This window comes from Monodelphis domestica, chromosome 5 (genome assembly GCF_027887165.1).
Source record: "Monodelphis domestica isolate mMonDom1 chromosome 5, mMonDom1.pri, whole genome shotgun sequence".
NCBI lineage: Eukaryota > Metazoa > Chordata > Mammalia > Didelphimorphia > Didelphidae > Monodelphis > Monodelphis domestica.
This window is the reverse complement of record NC_077231.1, coordinates 198,834,246-198,857,598: the sequence shown is the minus strand read 5'-3', so window position 1 is coordinate 198,857,598 and position 23,353 is coordinate 198,834,246. Positions and strand designations below refer to the sequence as shown.

General features: G+C 35.6%; 1 protein-coding gene across 2 annotated transcripts in view; it reads left to right on the top strand.

Moving 5' to 3' along the window:
* Positions 1 to 23,353, top strand: part of GRM8 (glutamate metabotropic receptor 8) — a 1,023,203-nt gene that overhangs the window by 237,556 nt on the left and 762,294 nt on the right. The window lies entirely within an intron of this gene.

Genomic DNA, 23,353 nt, shown 5'->3' with positions numbered 1-23,353 from the left:
TCCAATTGATAAAATATAAGAACCGTTTTCAGAAGAAAAAGCTATAAATACTCAAATAAAAATGTTCTAAATCACTGCTGATTAGAGAAATATAAATTAACACAACTCTGAGATACTACCTCATATCTATCAGATTGGCTAACATGACAGAAAAGGAAAATAACAAGTTCTGGAAGGGATGTAGAAAAATTGATACACTAATGCACTGTTGGTAGAGTTGTGAACTAGTCTAAACATTCTGGTGAACAATTTGGAACTATACCAAAAAGGATATAAACTGTGCATTGGATTCAGAATACAAATACTAAAGAGATTTTTTAAAAAAGAGGGTGGGGTGAGCACCTATTTGTCCACAAAACATTTATAGCAACTTCTTTTTTTTGGTGGCAAAAATTTGGAAACTGAGATTATGTTTATCAATTGGGGAATGACTGAACAAATTGTTTTTGATTTTGAGAGTATAGTATTTTGCTATAAGAAATGATGAACGGTAAGGTTTCTGTGAAAAACCTGTGAAGGTATTTGAATTAATTCAAAGTAAAGGGAGCAGAAGCAGAACATTATACACAATAATAGTGATATTGTAATAATATTCAACTGTAAATTACTTAGTCAATTAATTAGTCCAATCAAGACAATGATGCAAGATGATTTCAAAAGACATGATGGAAAATGCTTTTATTCACTTTCAGAGAGAACTGATCAATTCTGATTATAGATTGAAGCATATGCTTCCACTTTCTTTTTCTTCTTCCTTTTTTTTCTTTTTTGGCTTTATTTCTCCATCATGGCTAACCTGGAAATATGTTTTACATAAGTTCACATTAAAGGAAAAGAGATTGGGAAATTCTCCTGCCTAACTAACTGGCTTTTATTGTGAGAAAGATAACTGCATAAGTCAGAGGTCTAAAGATACCCCAGTTGGTTCTGAGAGCTCACATGGCAAAATCCACATTCTTTTATAGTTTCTTGCCTGTCCTAATAGTATATTCCAAACCCCATTTCTAAGAAATATCCAACCTTCCTCAAAGCCTTTCAAAGCCTTTTCTGGTCTCTGAGACCTTTTGAAACCTTCTGAGACCTCCCTGGTATGTGAACTTTCACATGAATCAATTTAAAATAAAGAACATTACAAGGCATATTCATATGCTTAAGATTATTTCTCAGTTTGCTACCCTAGAACTAGATTCTTAATCCATTGACATTCACAGACTCTTCCCCAGGGCTATATTCTTACTACAAATCATACTTATATCCTAGAGATCTAATATTGCAATCAAGCTATACTCAAAGTATTAATTAAAACATTGGTTATTGGTTTTCTCATTACAAAATGTATAATTGAGATAATTTTGCCTTCTCGGTATGTTGTGGAAGTGGGGGAGGGAGAGAATTTGGAACTCAAAATTTAAAAAAGAATGCTAAAAAAATAAAAGAAAATATAAGAAAAAAACATGCCTATATGTCTCTGTGAGCTGCATATTGACTTTGTTTTAAAATATGTTATCTATGTCTTATTTTTAAAATTTATTTTGTTAAATATCACCCAATTATATTTTAATCTGAGCTGGGCTACCCTCAGGAATGTCATGGTCCTCATTCAACTTCTCCTTTCTGTCTTCATGTTTGATACTTCTGTGCTACAGCATGCTACCAAGAACAAATGTTTAATGGAGTCTTGAACCCCAAGAAAAATGGGTCGCTGAAGAGAGATTGCCTAGATATCAGGAAACTGACAGAACTTGGATAGATACAATTGCCAAGAAACAGACTGCCAGTGATTTTTTAAAAACTGTAGAGAATGGGAATGTTGCTACAAATCAGATAGAAGCTAATTTTCTGAATTTCAAAATGAGAAAGTCAGTCCTTCAAATTACAGGGTGATGAGCATGACTTAGATTCTCTTAAAATTTCTAGAATACATTATTACTAAAGGAGTGATTTGTGTTTACTTAGAAAAAGAAACAGTGATCTCTACAATCCAATATGATTTTGTCCAGAACAAATCACTTCTAAGATAGAAGGTAAAAAATTAATGAGGGAACTGATATGTTTGGTCTGGAAAAAAGGGATACTCCGTAGAGGCACAAAATTTGTTTTTCTTTATAGCCCCTGAGGACAGAAATAAGAAAAAGGTAAAAAATCAAGGGGAAACAGGTTTTGGATGAAAATTAGGGAAAACAACCTAATAATCTGTGCAAGTTTCCAAAGGCTGAATAGTGGATGGCATGAATCAGATATTATTATTTCATAATTTATCATTATTTCATAATAAATTTGTTTTAATTTCTAACTATGACATTTTTAACTCTTTGGTGAGATCAAGTTCCATAGGAAGAAGTTAGAGACAAAATATCCAGATTCCAAATAACAGGAAAGGATTCAGTAACTTTCAAATATTATCCAATAGTTGACAGGATCAGAATAAGGTATTTTTCTTTTCAAACTCAAAACATGAGTTTGCAGCATTAGACAATTATTGAAATCAGTGACATACTGATTTGGAAAATTATTTCTAAAACCATGATATCTTTGAGAAGTATTATACTATAGAAATATCACAGGACTTGAAGTCAGAAAACATGGGCAGAAAACATGATTTAACGCTGCATCACCCTAAGAAAGACACAGCATCCTAGATTTAGAGCTAAAGGGAACCTTAGTGATCAAGATGTATAATTTCATAATTACAAATGAGGAAACTGAGGCTTATCAAAGGGAAGTGACTTGTTCAAGTTCATACCTAGAGTAAATAGAAAAGTAACATTTTGAACATATGTCTCGTCCAGAGCTTCTTGTATAATATGATTATCAATTACCTATTCTTGGTCTCAGTTTCCTCATTAATGATGTGGTGATAATTTTTGTTCTACCTCATAGAGTTTTAAGTAGAATAATTTGTAGATTATAAAAGACTATGTGCAATGTAAGACCATCTTTATTCTCTTCCCTTCCTCTTTGTCATCATCATCATCATCATCATCAATGCCTCTCTTACTGACTTCACTAGCAATTATTAGTTTTATGATTATATAACTCAAATTCCTCTTTTGTAGCTACTGTGATCCAAATGTCTCTCATAAGCACAGTGAATAGTCTTAAAAGAAACTAGTATACTGAAGGTAAGAATGTTTTTTTTTATTACCCACAAATACCTATTCAACTTCTATAACTAGTTCCAGGATGACATAAAAGATAAAAATCCCCAATTGTTTTTAATATGGAACTTCATTGCCTTTCTAAATGCTCTAACAGAACAAATATTTGGCTAGCCTTTCAGGGTTACACTATGACACTTTATTCATCTTTGGATCAGAAATCTCTTAAGAACATCTCTTTCTAACATCCTTGGCCCTGTTTCAGAGATATTACTCAGTACCAAATTTGGGCTTCTTGTTCAAGAGTGTGGTGGAATACAGTTCTCCTCTATGCCGAGGTTCTGTAATTTTATAAAGCCCTCCCACTGAATAAAATTGAATGTGTCCAATATTGGGTGAGCAATTTTTTGTGCAAAAGACGGAGTTCTAAGGTTAATAGGAGTTAAATGTGACATAGCAGATTAAAGAAGCTAATATGTTTTTGAGTTACTTTAACTTAGATCAAATCTTATCACCATCACCTAATGTTTGGATTATTTCCTAACTTGTCCCTTTGCACTCAAACTTTTCTCATTTCAGTCTATTCTATGTGTCATTTCCCAATCAATCTTCCTGAAATATCACCCTTCACACATTTGGAAGCTAATAATACTTCCTTGCCATGTAGAATTCCAACTCTTCAAGAAAGCATTTAAGACATTAGAAAGAACAAATGATTTGTAATCATGACACTTGAATTTGAATCCTGGTTCGGCCACTTATCTATGTAACCTTTGACAAATCAATTAACCTCCTTGCACCTCTGTTTTCCCATATACAAAATGAAGATTATAATAATTGTGTTACCTTCCTCCCAGAGTTAATGGAAGGATTAAATATGGAACTTGATGTAAAGCGCTTTGTAAACTCTAAAGTCATGTATGAATGACTAGGCTGATGACGATAAAAAACTCATAACTATTTGGTCCCAGCCTTATAACATCTTATTACATCTACTTTGCACAATTCCTCCATTTAAGCCCATTTGTGATTTCCCTACTTTTAAACACACACACACACACACACACACACACACACATGTGCGTGCCATCCACACAAACTTCAAGAAGAGAAGATATTTCCTGTGGCTTCCAAGCCCTTCAATTTTTAGTTAGAACTTAAATGTCATCTGAGACAAATTTGTAAGTGATACCAGTCTTTTCTATGGCAATCAAAGAAAAAAAAGTACTGACCATAACTGTATATTTGTGTGTGTGTGTGTGTGTGTGTGTGTGTGTGTGTGTGTGTGTGTGTGTGTGTGTGTGTGTAAAAGCAGGGAGAGGAGAATGTATACATTTCATATATTGGCAGCCATGAAAAGCACAAGTTGATTGGAGTGGAGGAGTCATACAAAGAAGACAAAACAAGAAATTATGGAGCTGGGAAACTGCCACATGCTGAAGGTGCAGTTTCATTGGTCAGTGTAGGTTCCTGAGGTAACTGGTGGCTCAATGGATAGAACATTCTCATTTGTAAAATGAGGATAATAAGAAAATCGACTTCCCAAGGTTTTTATAAGTATCAAATGCAATAATATCTGTAAAGTGCTTTGAAAACCTTAAAATGATGTAAAAATGCCAGATAATATAGCAGATAAAAGCCCTATTATCATCTGAGTTTCCTCCTATGTCTTGTAATTTCTTTTAGAAACTCATTCTTTATAGTTATTACACAGGGCACATTTGGGATTATGTAATAAGGAATGTGTCATAATTATCTTCTTTGTATTTTCCCAGAGGTTAACACAGTGTTTTGTCCATAGTGGATACAATAAATAATTGCTGAACAAATGGTATTGTTAACAATAACTTCAACTAATATTATATTAGCTTGCATTTATACAGTATATTATTATTTATGTTAAACATTCTTAAGGAAATGTGTTCTTGAACTTCCACTAAATATATATTTGTATAACCAATTTAATGATAGTAAGGTTGGATTTTATCTACTTTTTAAAGTATTGCTGAATTGCCAGTGTACAAAGCTCTTCTGCAAGGATCAGGAGAAAGCGCAGAAAATGAATTACTTTGTGAAGCATTTATGAGGCAAGTGTAACTTTGAATGACTCAAATCTTATTTAAATGTAAAGCTTTTTCATCAATATTTGTCAAAATATCGTGCTTGTTAATTGCCTGTGGTGTCCTGGGTTGGGGGCTTCCCCCAAGCATTCTCTTTCACACCTTGTCTCATTGGGAAGCTGCTGAAGCCAAGTATAAAAAGATGGTCCACCTCTTTGCTTTTTCACTTGGGGATGTGCCCATCCTTTGACCTTCTTCTCCAAGTCATTATCCTAATGATTTTTAAGGTTTTAAGTTTGAAAGGAAATGGAATTTTGTTGTTCAGTCATTTTTTAGTCACATACAACTCTATATAACTCCATTTCAGATTTTCTTGGCAAAGATACTAGAGTGACTTGCCATTTTTTTCTCCAGCTCATTTTACAGATGATGAAATTGAGGCAGACAGGGTTAAGTGACTTGCCCAGGGTTACTCAGCTAATAAGTGTTTTAGGCCAGGTTTGAACTCAAGAACGTAAGTCTCCCTGACTCTAGGCATAGCACTCTGTCTACTGTAGTCCTAAATTTAGTCATTCCATAATCCCAAGGACAATAATAGAAAAACAAAGACAATTAATAATTATAATAAGAAGAACCACAATTTGCATAACACCTTAAGATTTGCAAAGTACTTTATGAATATTATATTATTTTAGCCCCACAATAATTCTGAGATACAGGTGCTCTTATTTTCCACATTTTACAAATGAGAAAATTGAGGCAGACAGAGATGAAGTGACTTGGACCAGAGTCACATATCTAGCTAGAAAGTGTCTGTGTTCAGATTTGAATCTTCCTGATTCTAGGCTCAGGGATGTTCACAGTGTACCTGTTTTGAGATGCTATATACATATGTTCTCATATATCCTTCACACTTGTTTTTAGGGACATGAGTTACATGCTCAACATGTATCATAGAAATTTTCTGCTATTATTTGTTCATTCATTACATGGTACCATTTTCTGCTGAGATTCAACATGTAATGGAAATTGGAGATTTTTTTAAATAAAGGAACTACATGGAATTAAATTTTCATAAATGGCACAAAACCTTACCTCAAAAAATTAAATTTTACATCGAAGTCCTAAATGTCATATCCTTTTCTGAGACAATAGTCTCTGTACTCTGAATGATGATTAATCAAACTGCTATTTCATTGCTAGTTTCTCTTGTAAGAATAAATCCAATAATATTGAGGACATGCAATTAACTCGATATACCATTGTATTGCCATCTGAATTTATAAATAGCAATAATTTCTACTTTTAAGCTGTATAATATTGTCACCACATCATAGTCATTGTACATGAAATATTAGAGCAATAACATTATAACTAAAAACTAGTGGCTAATGCTAGAAAAAGGCCAGAATAAAACCATGTCCTTTTCAGTCTCTTAGATTTTAGTATTATGGTCTTACCTGTAGCATATTCTTTTTCAAGGACAAAAATTGGTTAAGAGGAACTTCAAATTCTTTGAGAGTCAGAGGCTCAAAATGTGGCGGTGTTTTCCATCTAGTTAGAGTACATACAAGGGTAGGTACTAAAAATATCTGAAGGGAAGATTTTGATTGTACTCAAGAGGATTTTTTAGTGCACTGTTTTTCTTTTCAGATCTGATCAGGTGGGTCATGTCCTGGTTAGGCTGGGCAGCTCTCTTTCCTTTAAAATTCCTTTGAGTTCAGAAAGGACTACCTAGAGGAACCAAAAATTCTATTACTTTGTTCTTGTCCCCCACCCCCCAAATAATACCACCCTTTTAATTAAGTTTAATAAGAGAATTTCTTCACTTTAACATATTTGATTTAACTGATTTTGAGGCTTGTGAAGGAGATAATCATATAGAGTTAGAGAAAAGTGGGGGAAGGACTTCTATTGGCTATCTGACTCATATAAGAAAAAGCTCATGAAAGCTGCTGTCAGTAGATACCAATTCTAAGATATTTTTCTTTCTTTTTCTACCTCAGTTTCTCTTCTTCTTTCCTCCTCCATATTCCACTGCTGATCAGCAAAGAAGCTTGGCCATTTTGTGTACCAACTTTGCGTGGTTAGCTATTCCTCTTCCCTTCAGCAACCAGGAGCTTGGTATTTTGCCATTAGACTTGGTTAGGATACTTGATTGGCTTGAATCTTATTGCTACTCAGAACCTCTGAGCTTAAGCAATCTGAAAGCGTTGGCTTCCCCAAGAGCAGGAATTACAGGTGTGAGTCACCATGTGAAGAACTAAAATACCTACTTTTGAAAGCCTGTGTCCAGCTGAAATTCCCTAGTATTTGAACGAATCTGAGTAAAAATGATTTCCTTTATTGTTATCTTATTGAGTCATTTTGCACAGTTAGTCTATTAGACATATTTTTTCCTTCACACAAGGTCAGACTTTCATAATCCCTATTAAGACATCTCTTCCACAAACTTGTGTTAGAGAGTTTTTACACTTTTCAGTTACCAAGTTTCTGCCCTTGTCCTTCCCTCATCCAAAAGAATATCAACCAATCTTTGGAAACTACCTGTTTTTCCAGCTTCCAAGAAGGTTTGCTCAGTGAGCAGGATACAGGAGAACTTACCCGTACTGGAAAGGGGATGGAAAAAGTTTGTGCTAAATTTCATCTCTTTAGCAGTATTATCATTAGATTGAATTTATGTGAATTGATTTACATTGAGAGTCTTTAGAGGAAACATTTTTCTTTCTGATTAATACGAGGCTTTACATCATTTTGGATCATCCTCCTCCCACAAGTGCTCAGGATTGAATTAAAAACCATATAAGTTGCTAGGCAGTGTTGTGTTTTTCCAGCTTTTGATCTGGCCTACTTAATGAAGACCCAGTAGGTGACTGATAAAGGAAAGTTGTTGTGGGTGATGCTGAGAACATAACTCTAAATGATCTTAAATTAGAATCCATTCACCTTTGTCCTTGATTTAGACCTAGCCTAGTGTAATGACATCGATGCACAAAAGAAGGCAGTATTATGAAGTCTTAAATCATTATCTACAAACCAAGAAAGGCTGTGGAAAAGGACCAGTTTTTAGCTCATTAAGGAATACTGCTGAATACCCCAGGATATCAAATTAACCATTAAAAACCTTTGAAAGTTGAGTTTGAAACTAGGACGTTTTAAAAAATCTTTGGAGATTCAGTTTTTGAAGTGAAGGAAGCAGAGAGCCTTTAAGTTTTTTTTTTTTCCAATCTATGATGAAGAGAACATTAAAGGACATTTTTCTTCCACTCCTTAGGAAAAGTATAAGAAGTTAAGTTCATAAGAGAACTTGTTTGCTGGTGACATTATTTTTTTCAAGATAGTGTAGTAACCCAGATTCTGAAATACCTAGGAAATATGGGACTAAAAACCTTGACATTAGAAAGAGTTAATGAGTGTGAGTAAAAAGAGAGCTTCTACTTTTGGACCGTTATTGAATGTTCCTATATATTTAAATATAAATAACCTTTGCTTTCTGGAGAGTTATCTTTTTTTTTAAACCCTCACCTTCTGTCTTAGAATCAATATTGGGTATTGGTTCTAAGGCAGAAGAGTGGTAAGGGCTAGGCATGGGGGGCAAATGACTTGCCCAGGGTCACACAGCTAGGAAGTATCTGAGGCCAGATTTGAATCCAGTCTGGAGAGTTATCCTAAAGAATGCAGGGGAAAATTTTCCTTTGCTGGTTTGTGCCATTTCTATAAGTTATCATTTCTATAATTAAGATGATAATAAAAGAGAAAATGGACAACTTTGATTCCATAAAATTAAAAGATTTCATACAAAAAATATCAAAGTAGTCAGAAAGGAAACAATAAACTAGAAGATTTGTGCAATAAATTTATTTGATAAAGTTCTGACACAGTGATATATACGGAACTGCTACAAATATATAAGAATAAGAATCATCCCTCAATTGATAAATTTAGTCAAGGGAAACAAACAAGCAAATGAACAAATGTAAACTTTCAACAAATAGGTGATAAAATTTTCCATATGATTTTCCAATGATAAGATAAAGATAGAATTTTTGTTATAATATAGATTTTTTGTTATATCAAGAAACTGGCAAGAAAATGAATGGCCATTGGTTAGCGAATGGCTGAACAAATGATAAGTGCGATAAGTATTATTGAACAATATTATTGAACAATAATGACAAAGAATTGATTCAGAGAAACCTGGGATGATTTTGTATTAGTTGTGGATTGTCATGAATAGTTTTTAGAGAAGAATTTATATGACCTCAAGAGTCATATTAACCAACTTTGAAAGACTTAAGAACACTTATTAATAAATATAATATATAGTCATTACTCTAGAAGTCTAATAATGAAGTACACTTCCCTTTTCTATGAAGAGGGGTGATAGACTCCAGGTGCAGACCAAAGCATGTATTTTCAGATGTGTGTAGGGTTCAATAGGGGTCATAGATAAGCAGATCAATACTTATACTACCATGTTAAATTGGGATACCTCTATCAGTAGTATAAACACAGTGAACTCATTTGGAAGAATTTTAAAACATGTAAGCTTTAAGAAGTTAGCTAAGATAAATATTACTGGCAGTAAAAAGTAATTGAATTAGTTGTCAGAGTATTGATAATGAATTGTTTTAAATGTTTTTCAAGCTTTGCCATTTCCTATTTGTCCATTTGTAGAAAAGACTATGTATTTTCAAAATATCTATGGATATGGATGACAATGTAGAGAGCAGTAGACTCTTAATGTTTCAAGTTAGAAAAATCAAATATATTTGCTTTCAGAGGAAAGAAAACCAGTTAAATTTTTTTATTAAGTGCTTCAATATGTCACAGACTGAAGTCTACTGGGTATTAAAGCATGTCACCCAATACACAGAATGGTGTCTTGCTATAACTCATTGTCATAGAAAAAACTATTAAACTTCTGGCATCGTTCACTTCCAACCTTATTGTCATGATGGAATTCTATCCTCATACTATATTGTAAAATATGAAAGTATAGAACAATACAACTTAGTCTGCATAAATGACCTGAGAAGAATAGATGAGGCATAAGATAATGGAATACAGTGCATGAATGTTATTACTTCTCAATTATTGAGGAGAAAGCAACTGAGGCGCCATTGAGTGACTCTAGTTAAGCATGAGAGCATGACTAATGGAGAGGGCATGCCTATATGGTATCTTCTGGATCTCCCTTGTGTCTTCTTAAACCAAGAGTAAAATCCCTAAGGCTTTTCTTACTTGAAGACTAGGACTCTTCCACCTTGCTGCCTCTCTAAAATGGTCATATATACAGTTTCCAGTTATGACCCTATCCTAGCTCAGTACCAGAATGGTGCATTTTATTGTGTTAGGATGTAGAGCTGAAAAAGCCTTGAAGGTGTCATGCAGTCCTTAAGTCAGATTGTTCTCTAAGTATGATGTGCACAGATGTGAACCTGTCTTGGTTTTGGAAAACTCCAAAGAAGGATCTGCAGATTTTCTCACCCTAACCTTTAACAACCTTTTCTGTCAAGAAGCTATATAATTAACATTCATTCGACTAATTATTTTACCTTCAGTAAGCTTCAGAGTTCTCTTAATGAACATATAGCAGTATTCCCCTGTCTCTAAGACAGGGCATGGTAATCTGTTTTTGATTGGTGGGGAGGAGGAAGAGAGACAGAAAGAGAGAGAAAGACACAGAGATAAAGACAGAGAGGGACAGACACATACACAAATGAGAAAGAAAGAGAGAGAGAGAGAGAGAGAGAGAGAGAGAGAGAGAGAGAGAGAGAGAGAGAGAGAGAGAGAATGCAATTTAGTTTGGAAGGATAGGATGTTTTAAAAATACTTCCTGAAACTCTAAAACTGTAATTGTGTGGGAGGCCCATTAAAAAAAGCAAATTGTTATTAATGCATGAAAGTTCAAATTTCAATACACTGTCATCTTACTTGTCCAATCTAGTTTTGCAATCTGTTGAAATATTCTCCAGTTGTTGCTAAGTGATTTAATAAGTTTAATTTGTGATTCCAGTTCTAAGGTGATCTAAGGAATGTGATGAGAAAAATCAAAATTCTAGTATCCATCATTTGTAAATCCAGATACTTGTAATTTAAGGCTGGAAAAGAACTGTGTTAATCTCTGGGGTTTCAAGAATCCATTGTTGGCTTAAATGAAAGGAGAGGGGCAAGGGCAACAGTAGGTTTCATTATCATGTGCCATTACAATGGCCAACATCTCCTGCTATGCTTAGAACACAGTAGATTTTTTTAAAAATGATTATTGATTAATTAGTAAGATTTTAATTTAGAATGATGGACCTTTACAGTTTCTTCCTATAAACTTACACTAAATAGTCTTATAAACATAGATTTAAAGCTGGAAGAGACCTGAGAAGTCAGCTAATTCACCCTCCTCTTTTTACAAAGGAAGAATCTAAGATTTATATATGTTAAAGGATTTATTCAAGGTCACAGTCAGTGGCAGAGGCGGAATTCAAATACAGACCCTCCAAAAGCTTATCTGACTTTGAATTCCTATCTCTTCTCTATGTAGTAAATCCTCTGGACAGATGCCACGTTTAAAAGTGTGTTTTATATAGTTCCTGGAGAGTTTCTCATGCTCAGTCACATTTAAATAACAATAGTGGTGATGAAAGTAAGGATTGTTGTAAGAAAGTGATTTATCTAACTAGTAAAGAAGGGACCTGGCATATTCAACTCTAATTTGGATGCCGTTTAGATTTGCTATAAAAAGAAATGTCAGTTTTGTCTAAGTACATTTTTAATTGCTAGAATCTAGTGCAGGATAACATCTTTTATAACAAAGGGGACACATTTAAACTTAATGAAGAACTATCAAGGGGTAAAAATGTAGAGTTGAAGCATGGTATTTACTCATCATAGACAGTCTCAGGGAAAAAAAAAAGAATAGAATTTGCTAGACCTGTAATATTTTTGAAAATTAAGCTAATTGTTCAGTGGGCTAAAACAGCCGTCATAAAATTAGCTTTGAAACAAGCATTCTCCTTTAAGAATGCCAAGCACAGAGTAATGTCTTATTCAGGTAGAGGAATTCATTCAGTTTGTCATTTCCACAAATTGTCACATGACAAGGATGATTTAAAAATCGGAATGTGACACCTGTTGCCGACAGATGCTAAAGCTCCTGTTTCTTGAGAGAGAGTGGAGACTTGTTGGAAGAAATGTCAGTGCCCTTCAGATGTGATTTGGTTCTTGAGAAAATGGAGTTTCAGCTTTGGAGACAGCAGCCTGCTAAGGTGTGAAAAGTTGGCCACCAGAGGGAGAGATGCACCAGGACAAAAAAAAGGAACAAAATGGACAATGCACAGAAGTTACTGAAACGGAGTGTCCAGTGTACATAGAAATGTGGTGAAACTTACTAAGGAAGAACTGGCCCATTGGTTTGCTTAAACAGAGATCATCAAGCCAGGTATACAGAAGAAACAGGGGACAGTAGAACCTCATTTTAGCTGGTTTAAATTAAAAAAAAAAAAAGAAAGAAACAATTGTTTGGCCACCCACCAAACAGGACATGTCACATTCTATTACATGACATAGTGGATGGTGGGAGGGTCTTGGAGTCAAGGAGACTTGGGTTCAAGGCTTCTCTCTCTCTTAAAAACAGTCTAGGTGTCCCTGAACAAGTCCCTTAATCTCTCACAGCCCCAGGCAACTTTCTAAAACCATAAACTAGCAAACTGGTGTCAAGCTGCTTTGGTAGGAGCTCCCTCACTGGGGGTTCCTTACACTAATAAAATCACACAGTAGGTCTAAAATAAAACACAAACCCTCAACAATATCATTCAAAACAAAACAGATAGACTGCAAAGAACTCTGTGAGTCAATCTGTGACATAGCTGTCAGAAATTTCCCTCTGAAAGGCATTTTGATAGGGTTATGCTGGATTTAGTAACAAGTCTACCATTCCATAAAATCATATATAAGGCTCCATTCAATGGATGATGATTTTAGATGAAATAATCATCAGGTGTGCTAATGTGTTCTGAGAGAGGAAGCAGCTAAATGGCTTAACATTTATTCCAAGGGTTTCCTTTGCTCTTACTAAATATTAAGGAAAAATCAATTAATGAAATCAATAGGAGCAAAAATGGCATTAAATACTAATCTGAATCAAGAGGACTAACTCCTCCCTGCTCTCCTCATTTTTAAGCTCTTACCTTCTGATTTAGCATCTGTTTATTTTTTAAGAAAACAATAAAACCTTACTTTCTGTCTTAGAATCAATATCGTGTTTTGGTTCCAAGGGAGGAGAATTGTACAATCTAGGCAAAGGAAGCTGAGTGATTTGCACAGGGTCACATAGCTCGGAAGTGTCAGAGGCTATATTTGAATCCAGGACTTCCTTTCCCTTGGCTCTCAATCCACTGAGCCACCTAATTGCCTCTAGTAGGAGTTCCAAGACAGAAGAGCAACAAGGGCTAGGCATTTAGGGTTAAGTGACGTGCCCAAGGTCATACCATTAAAAAAAAAAGACCTTTCCCCTACATTAAGTCAAAACTTTTCATTAAAAAATGAAAGCCATATCCAAAATATTCACTATTCTTCAGAGGCTAATTTTTTTAGTAGAAAAGAAAAGTGCTCTTTACTTTCTCCATTGATAAAAATTAAAGAAAGAGATCGATAAATCTTAAATTTAGCTTATTTGTTTTTCTTTGACTAAAGAGTTTTCACTTTTTTAAGGAATAAGAATGCTGAGTGACTTAATCAGGAAGTTGATTCCCATTGTTCATGTCCAGCCCTGACCTTCCCTCTTGCCTTCTGGTGTCAGGACCAGAGATTTTAACACAATTCTACCTATATCTCTAGTGACCACCTCAAATTCAAAATGTCTCAAGCTCTTCCAAAAAACAGAACACAATAAAAAAAATTATTGACCTTTATGTCCCTGGTGTCCCTTTTACTCTCCAGTCTTTCATCTTATTATGTTCAATATGTCAACAAAGTTGGTCATTCCTTTGCATTGGCCTACCTTATGCCCTCATCACTTCCTAATTATATGGCAGCTGCTTGATGGTGCAGTAGAGAGAGAATTGGATCTGGAATGAAGTTCAAATTTAGCCTCAAATGTATGAACCTGGACAAGTCACTTAACTTCTCTTTGCATCCATTTCATCAAATGTAAAATGGGGATAATAACAGCACCTACATCACAGGGTTGTTGGTAGATCAAATGAGATATTAAAAAAACAGTATAATGCTTGGTATATGTTGTTGTTGTTAAATCATTTCAGTTGCATCCATCTCCATGACCCCATTGGAGGTTTTCTTGGCAAAGATCCTGGAGTGGTTTTTCATTTCCTTCTCCAGTGGATTAGAGCAAATAGAAGTTAATCAACTTTTCAAGGATCACAAGGCTAGAGAGAGTTTCTGAGACTGAATTTGAACTCAGATCTTCCTAATTCTAGATCCAGTGCTTTATTCACTGAGCCACCTAACTGCTTCCTGGTACATAGTTGGTATTTTTTTTTAAACCCTTACCTTCTGTCTTGGAGTCAATACTATGTATTGACTCCAAGGCAGAAGAGTGGTAAGGGCTAGGCAATGGGGGTTAAGTGACTTGCCCAGGGTCACCCAACTGGGAAGTGTCTGAGGCCAAATTAGAATTTAGGACCTCCGGTCTCTAGGCCTGGCTCTCAATCCACTGAGCTACCCAGCTGCCCCCCATAGTTGGTATTTTATAAAGGCTTATTCCCTTTACCTTCCTTTCCTTCCATTCCATTCCCCTTATATTGCTCCAATAGCTTGATTCCAAATCTAGCCCCTCTAATTTCTCCTGTCAGACTAACCTATTGTTGCCAATATGCCATATTCCTCTCAATAAATGACACCAACTTCCCTAGTATAGAGCCTGACACCTAGTGAATTCTTAATATAACTCCTACTGGTTATATCATCTCAATTTCTCTTGCTGACACAGCCTTCTGTGACCTACTTTTTGGGGGATTGGTAACCCTACATTTCCTTTGATCCTGCACTTTTTGGGTTATAACTTTTACTTTCTATCCTAATAACAAATCTAGGACAGAAGAATGGCAAGGGACAGGCAAGTGGGTTTAAGTGGGTTACCCAAGGTGAAGTAGCTAGAAAGTGTCTGAGGTCAAATTTGAACCCAGGTCCCCTGACACCAGACCTGGCACTATCCACTGTTCCACCTTGCTGCCCTTGTCCCTACACTTCCCATCTCAACCATGTAACTTTGATTATTTGTCTAAGACCACAGAAAACAAGAAAAGTGAGAGAATCAAAGGGAAAGAAAAGATTCAGTCAAGTATCATGACTTCAGTATGTCCTCTGGTCCTCTTTGTTATTACTTAATGCCCTTCCTATTACCCACTGTGACATCCCATCAACACACAAGGCTTTCATACTTGACTCTTTCTTGTAACTTCTTGATTATCTTTTGCTGATTTCTGGTCTTTTCTGATTTAAAACATTCCTTGTTGTTCACCTGGTTGCAGATTCCTGACCTATTGGGACTTCACTATCTCCATGCACCTTGTTCCTTGTTACATCACTGACACTTGGCATATCTTTGTTTCTTCTGGATCCAGTTATTCTCTATGTGTCCAAATCTTCCTACTGCTGTTATCCTTTAATGAACATTTCTCTAGTCTTCTTCCCTTTTCACTACTTCCTAATGTTGACTCATTTTTCCTAGTCAAACTAATCCATTTATTGGATATACTATGTCAGTGCCAAAAGCTCTAGGCTTTGGCACATACTGTTTGCCATGTGTTTAACTTCCCAATTGATATCTTCTTCTCTCAACTCTGTCTCATCAACCTGTCTTTTTAAGGTCCAGTTTAAGTCCCAGTTTCTCCAACAAATCTATTCTGCCTACTGGACCCCATTTCTCGGTCTTTGTCTCCCTCCCTCCTTCCCCCCCCTCTCTTCTTCCCTCTCTCTTTCTCTTCCTTGCCCTCTCTCCCTCTCTCCACCCTCCTTCCCTCTTTCTCACCCTCCCTCCTTTTTTCTCTTCCAACCTCCCTCCTCTCTCACTCTCTTTCTCTTACCCCCCTCTTTTCCTCTACTCCCTCCCCTTCTCTTTCCCTCCCCCCTCTCCCTCTCATCTTTGCCCTCTCTCCCTCCCTCACTCTTTCTCTTTCTTTCTCCCCCTCTCTTTTCTCTGAACTCACTCTCCTTTTGATATGTTGCCTTGCCTGAATTCAAAGCCAAGGAATAAGATGCCCCCTTCCAGGATAAGCTTATCACTTCTAATCTCATTGACATGCTGCTAACTGGAACTTTGAATAGCACCTTACCCAGCCTCCTCTTCTTTGATCTGAGGGCTGGAGGGTCAAGTACTAAATTGTTGCCAAAACTTTCTTTTAGAGAGGCCAGAAATTGTCGGTCCAGCTCACTCCATTTTCTATCTGCAAATACAAGGACCTCATAGATATTAAACCATGAACTATGGCTCTTCCTGTTTGAACATACAACTAGATTTGAATCTGTATGGTTGGTTGTATTCTTGTTTTCTACATCATCTCTAGGGGGATCTTATGAGATAATTTATCCAAACTTTAACTGCCTTCTACAATCATAGGGAAATTAGGAAGTCCTGAGGGTTTCATTTGGGAAAGATAATGAATTTTGTTTTGGAGATGTTGAGTTTAGGATGGGTTCTTGGTGTTTGTTTAGAGATATCTGAAAATGAGTTGAAGAAGACAGATTGAAGCTCCTTGCTTTATAAAAGATCACTTTTTATATTTAAATAGGAACCTTCCCACTTGAATTTAAAATGTGATTTTATAAAAATGTATTTACACCTACCTTTTAAGAACTCAGCTATTGCATAAAGTGAATTATACCTGTGTTTGAAAAACCAGAAACAAAATTGCCCATTATTTAGTTGGAACATAGATTTGGTACTTGAAATGACCTTAGAGATTATCTGGTCTAACTTCTTATTTTACATATGAGGAAATTGAGGCCCAGTGAGGTTAATTCATTCCTGTACGATTAAATCAAAGATTAAGTTTGAAGAACCAGTGTTAGAACTCTTTTGGTATTCTGATTGACAATTCCATGTTCTTTCTGTGTATCAGACTGCCTCATTCATTTGAATTTCTAATTGCTAGAAAAACTAGGTTTTTCTTATCTTGTTTCTCTAATTACTGGGAAACACTTTGGGCCCATTTCTAAACTCATATTTTTTTTGGTTTTAGAATTTAATTTAAGCATATCTTTTAGCCTCTTAAAGAGAAAAGCTCCAAGCAGGTCATCAAGTTAAACAACTATAAACCTACCTCGGGAAAGCTTCTTAAGGACCATGTAGGCTAATCTTCTCCTTTGAAGATACTGAGGTCCAGGAAGGATAAGTGATTTTCCCATGACCAAGCAGGTAGTGTATGATAGAGATAGGACTTCTGATTCAGATCTAGTGCTTAAGTGAAATTTTATTTCTAAAACACTTAGCACTGTGCCTGGCTCAATAGACCCTTAATACATGGTAATCATTCCCTTTGTTCTCCTTCTCTTCTTTCCTACAAAATCCCTTTTCCAAATCTTAAACCTACCTTAAGTCCTCATCCTGACACTCAGGCTCCTTTGACTCTCTCATAATAATTTCATTCCATTCTTCAAATACACTCATTATTAAAATAAAAAATAGTTTCTATGTAAAACAAATTAACTATTTAAATTCCAGTATTCTCTGCAACAAAAAAAATATTGCCTGTTTGATGTATTAGTGAGAATCCACCTGTGACAATATTCTTAAAACCCTTGCAGTTAATACTGAGGAAGATGCTAGCATTCTGTTTTTCATACATATAAAATTCTTTCCTATAAGTTGTTGAATAAAGACATAACATATCACAGAAAATATTTCTGATAAGATCTAAATTTATTTCCTGAAGCTTATATCACTGTCAAATAAAGAATATATTTACTCCTCAGAATGAATATTTTTAATATATCTTTAATTATTTATTTTTTTGGAATATTTTTTCATGGTTACATGATTCATATTCTCTTCCTCTCTTCTTCCCTTGAATATTTTTAATATGAATATAATTGGCCTCTCAACTATGAGTGAGGCATAGGCACTATTTTTTCTTCTTATTTTCCTGTCCAACTCAGAGGTGACAGTTTAGAAGGCTGTTGGGAAATTTGCCTCATAGCCTCCTGTTTGCCTTACAGACCTGAAGGCAGTCACTGGGGACTGAAATCCCCCCGAGTTTTCATTCTCTTGTCATGTCTGGTTTTTTAAACACCTTTTGAGGATGTATGACAGCAATGGTAGAAAACAGCTAACTGGTGGCTTTCATGTGAGCCTGAGTGTCAGATTACATAAGTATGCTGGATTGAGGTATTTCTCCCACAGCGTAGTAAAACCCAAATATTATTCCGACTTCTCTCGATTTAAAGAGGTCAGCAGTTAACACACCCTTTGCAATCTCCTTCTATGCATATATGGAATAGGAATGATCTTTGCGGTCAATTAAATTTCTTTATTCACTTTAAGTGGTTTGATGTCTGATTTTTGTTCTGTTATAAAAGAGATAAATTATTTAGCCCATCAGATACAGACACCCTCTGTAATATATGGAAGCTGCCTCATAATACCCTGAATATTAACATAATATAATTTTCAATTAGTATAATATTATATATATTGTATATGTGTGTATATAATATATATATATATATATATATTATGCATGTGCCTTGCCTTGTCCAGAGGTATTGCAATAGGCCACTTAATGGCAAGTTTGTCCATCCCATTAGAATTGGCCAATATTTCTTGCTCAGGATTATTGCTGGTAAATGCTGACAACAACACAGACAGAACCATATGGTTTGGAAAACTCTTTCTTTAAAGAACTCTGTGAGGAAATACCTCAAATATTATTATTCTCATTTTATAGAGGGGGAAACTGAGGCTGAGAAGTATATAGTGCCTTGCCTCTGCCAACCAGTAAGGGTCAGGACCAGTTCTTAAACTCAGGTGTATGGACTCCAAATCAAGGATCCTTATATAACTGCAGGGAGTCTGTCCAAATGCTAGTAAGACCTTTTCATTGGTATTTGCTAGAGTCTATCCCTAAGCATGGATGAGAGTGACAGATGAAATGTTTCTTCTTTCAGCACTAATATATCCAGGCAAGTCTGAGAACTTTCAGGCAAGTGATTGATTGGAAGGCTTCTTTTTTTGGAGGCAGCTGGTGGCAAAGGGCCTGAAGTCAGGAAGACCTAAGTTCAAATGTGATCTCAGTCATTTACTAGATGCGTGATCCTTGGGCAAGTCACTTAACCTTCGTTTGCCTCAGTTTCCTCCATTGTAAAGAGAGAAGAGTAGTATCTACCTCCATTGGTATTTTAAGAATCAAATGAGATGTATTTGCAAAAAGTAACCAGCACAGTACTTGGCACAGAGTGGCACTGTATAAATGCCCATTCCCTTCCCTTCTCTCCCTTTTTTCTGATTATGGTGGCTTGGTGGATAGGAGATGGAATATTGTCCTTAGAGTCTGGAAGTCTTTATTTTAAATCTTGCCTGAGACACTCACTAGCAGGTGAGCATTCAACAAAGGTCTGCATATTCAGGATCATCTGATTCAAACACCTCTGCCTTGTTGGATGCCGACCCACTCTGAGCTGTTATGGAGAACACAGGGTTCTTTTCTTCCCAATACCTATCCTCTCCACCAGTTCTGGTTAAATTCTTTTCATCACCTGTTTCTCTGCACCCTGGACATGAGAAGGTCATAATGGGGGGAGCAAGGCAGAAAAAGAAGAAGAGAAAGGAGAAAAGGAATAGGGGAAGCCAGGAGGGGATTCTCTATAGTAAACTTTACACACTTATACTTGGGATGACAGAATTCCACTTTCTCTTCCTTCTCATCTTCCTCCTCATTTTCTTTGTCCTTCTACTGCTTCTACACAACTTCTATTACCTTTGTCAGATGGGAGTGGTGAAGATAACACTTCATGCCTTGGACGGTATTACACATATGTATTGCTGTTACACAATGTAATCAAAAGACCAGCAGTATTATCTCCCTTGATTCAGCCCCCTCTGGTCCCCCCACCCCACCCCCTTAAGCCCTAGGACTAGCAAATAAAGAGGGATTGGAATTTTCCATGTTTGTTTCTGAGAAGGGATTCCAGCTAGTTTCTATTTTGAGACACAGGATGATGAGGCAATAGGACTTAAAACATCACACCGTCCATCCAACAGCTAACATGCATTTTTTTTAAGGATCTTCTATGTGTCAGGTCCTATGCTAGGTTCAGGAGATAGAACACAAAAACAAGCCAGTCCTTGCCCTTAAAAAGCTGATATTCTATCATAGGAAACCATGCATCTAAGTAGATTAAATAAATACATATACATTTGTATACACACCCAAAGTTAATACATCAAAATAAGGTAGTTTGGGGAGTGGAGAGGCATTAGCAGCTGGCATGATAAGAAAACTTCATATAGGAATACCTTAGCAGAATAGATAGAAGGATCAATTAAATCCTTCAGTAAGTCCCAAATTCAAATCCTGCATTAGGTACTTGCTAGCTATGGTGAGTCACTTAACCACTTTTCATATCAGTTTCCTCTTCTATAAAATGGGGATAACAATAGGAGAAATCCCCTTGGTATGTTGTGAAGAAAAAATGGATACATACCACTATACATATACATACACATACATATATACACACACATAAATATCTATCTATCTTTGTAAAACTTATTTACATGTTAGCAATTATTATACAGTCTAGGGACCTTGAGATGAGCTTTGAAAGAAGCTAAAGATTCTGTGAGCTGGGTAACTTGTTTGTTTTTAAAATTTTGAGTCTCAAAGAGCAACCTAGTATTTGTCCAAGGGCTCAAGGTTGAGAGAGGTAGAAGGACATTATGGAGATGATGGGTTGTGTAGTCTAGGAATTAAAATGTTCCTCTCTCTGAATCCTGCTGCTTTCATCTGTGTATTTCTACTTATAGAAGACGCAATGACAGCCTTCCTGGGAAGCAGTTGCAGAGAGCAGAATATGATTTCACTGAATAGACTGTTTCTATCACAAGGTGTCACAATGGTGATTTTCTTTTGCTTATGAAACTTGAAATGCCACAAAATTTAAATAAAAATTCCAAATGGAATCTGGAAAAGTGCATCCTACTGCTAAGTTAGAAATGTGGATGCAAAGTTTATTTGTTCATGCCTCCTTATGTATCTTCAGATAAAAAAATGGAACACAAATGAAATTACCCTAAAATGTCTTTTGTAGATACCCATCAAGATTCAGTTAGCATATGGCTAAACAATCAATAGAAACAAATTTGAAAATTTCAATGAATATGTTTTTACCTTTGATGTGGTTTCGGGGCTTCTATTTGCCTAACTATTGCCTCAACTCCCCTATTTGTAAAATGGAGAAAACATATTTTTGCCATATCTCTTTTAAAAAGTATTAGACCAAAGTGATTCAGAGGGAGGAAGACCTTGGTTCAAAATGTATCTTGGACACTCAGAGACTTGACCATGCATAGGTCATTTAATCTCTTTAGCTTAAGGCAACCCTTTGAGAGTATCTTCTAAATCATAGACCTGAAATGTAGTTTTCCATGATAGAAGGTCCTACACTGATCCAGTCAGAGATCTGTGATGTTGTTATAGACATAGCAAGGGGATATACTTCAATTCTTTATAGGACAGACATGACATAAATCCAAGAAATTATTATTAGACCACTCTGGAGCAATGGACTCCGTGCTTGTGAACTTGAAATCAATGGGATAAAAAAAGGTTAGTTACCTTAAGATTGAGATGGGGTCAATATTTGGCTCCAAATCTTGATTTTGTTATTTTCCTGGAATTCATTCAGTTCTGTGTTCATGTAGTCTGAAATCCATTAGATGTTTAGCTCAAAAGGTCGGCAATGAAAAGAAGATCATATTTGTGATATTTGAAACTCTGGATTCTCTCTTCTTTGAGGGCAGATAAGAAGGTTAACACATACCTGCATTGGCAAAAAGTGATTTTGCAACCTGCGTCAAGGGCATTGGAATTTACAGGGAGAAGAAATTTTGAATTCCTGCCTTCGAGTTCAGGGGAAAGACATTTCTTGGGCAAAGCTCAGAGTTCCACATGAGGGCTACACTATATATCGAATTCCCTTATCTAAAAATCCACATTGACTTCTTTTATTGTTGTTTTTCCTCCTGAAATATGTAGAAAAATTTACTATTTGCTGAATGTAATGAATTCTTTTTTGGATAGATCTTTGAAATGATAGCTGATTACTTTTGAATAGTCTGGCAAAAGTCTGATTGTCAGCTAAGTATCTGCAACAGGGAAGAGCAACTAGAGAATTGGGAATTATACTGTCTCTATTGTAAACAAGAATACTAATTATTTATTTCTCTACCTAACAGATTGTATTATGATTATATGATTTTGGTACTTATTAACAAGTGAAACTATTTTCATTTTTCAAAAGAATGCTCAAAAATTTAATTTGCTTGCATTTCATACTAAAGACCCAGTCCCCTTATTCCAGGAGAAACCATTCCTTCCATGCTTTGATTGGATCTTAGATTTAGAGTTGTAAGAATCCTTAGAGATCTTTGATTCACTTTGATCATTTTGTAGATCAGGAAACTCAAGTCCTGAGAGGTAAAAAAAATTGATTTGTTCAAGAATAGACAAAGAGCTTGGTATCCAGATTTCTAGAATGATGTTCTTTCTTCTATAAGTGCACTCATATTCAGAACATTCAAGGTAATTCTGTTACCTATTATTTTTCCTGAGACTCACCTAGATTAAAGTTAAATTGCCTCATTTGACAATGAAATTAGATTATCTCTTAATTAGGGAAAGGACATGATGGCAAAATAATTGAAAACTCTAGATTGTCTCAACATCTCTTAAAAAGTGCTTTAAGCTTTATGAAGTACTTTGTATATGAAATCTCATCTGAACCTTATAACAATCTAGAAAGGCAGGTGTTATTGTTATTATTATCTCCACTTTATGGTTGAGAAAACAAGTCAGCCAAAAGTTGAATGACTTGCCTAGGGTCACATAGCTAGTAGATGTCTGGGAAATCATATCATTCTTAGCCACCCAGGTTTGCAACCTCAAGCCTTCACTCCTTGCTCCCAAATCCACTCACCTACTTAATTGCTTAATATTGTTAATGGAGAAGGAACAACAGCAA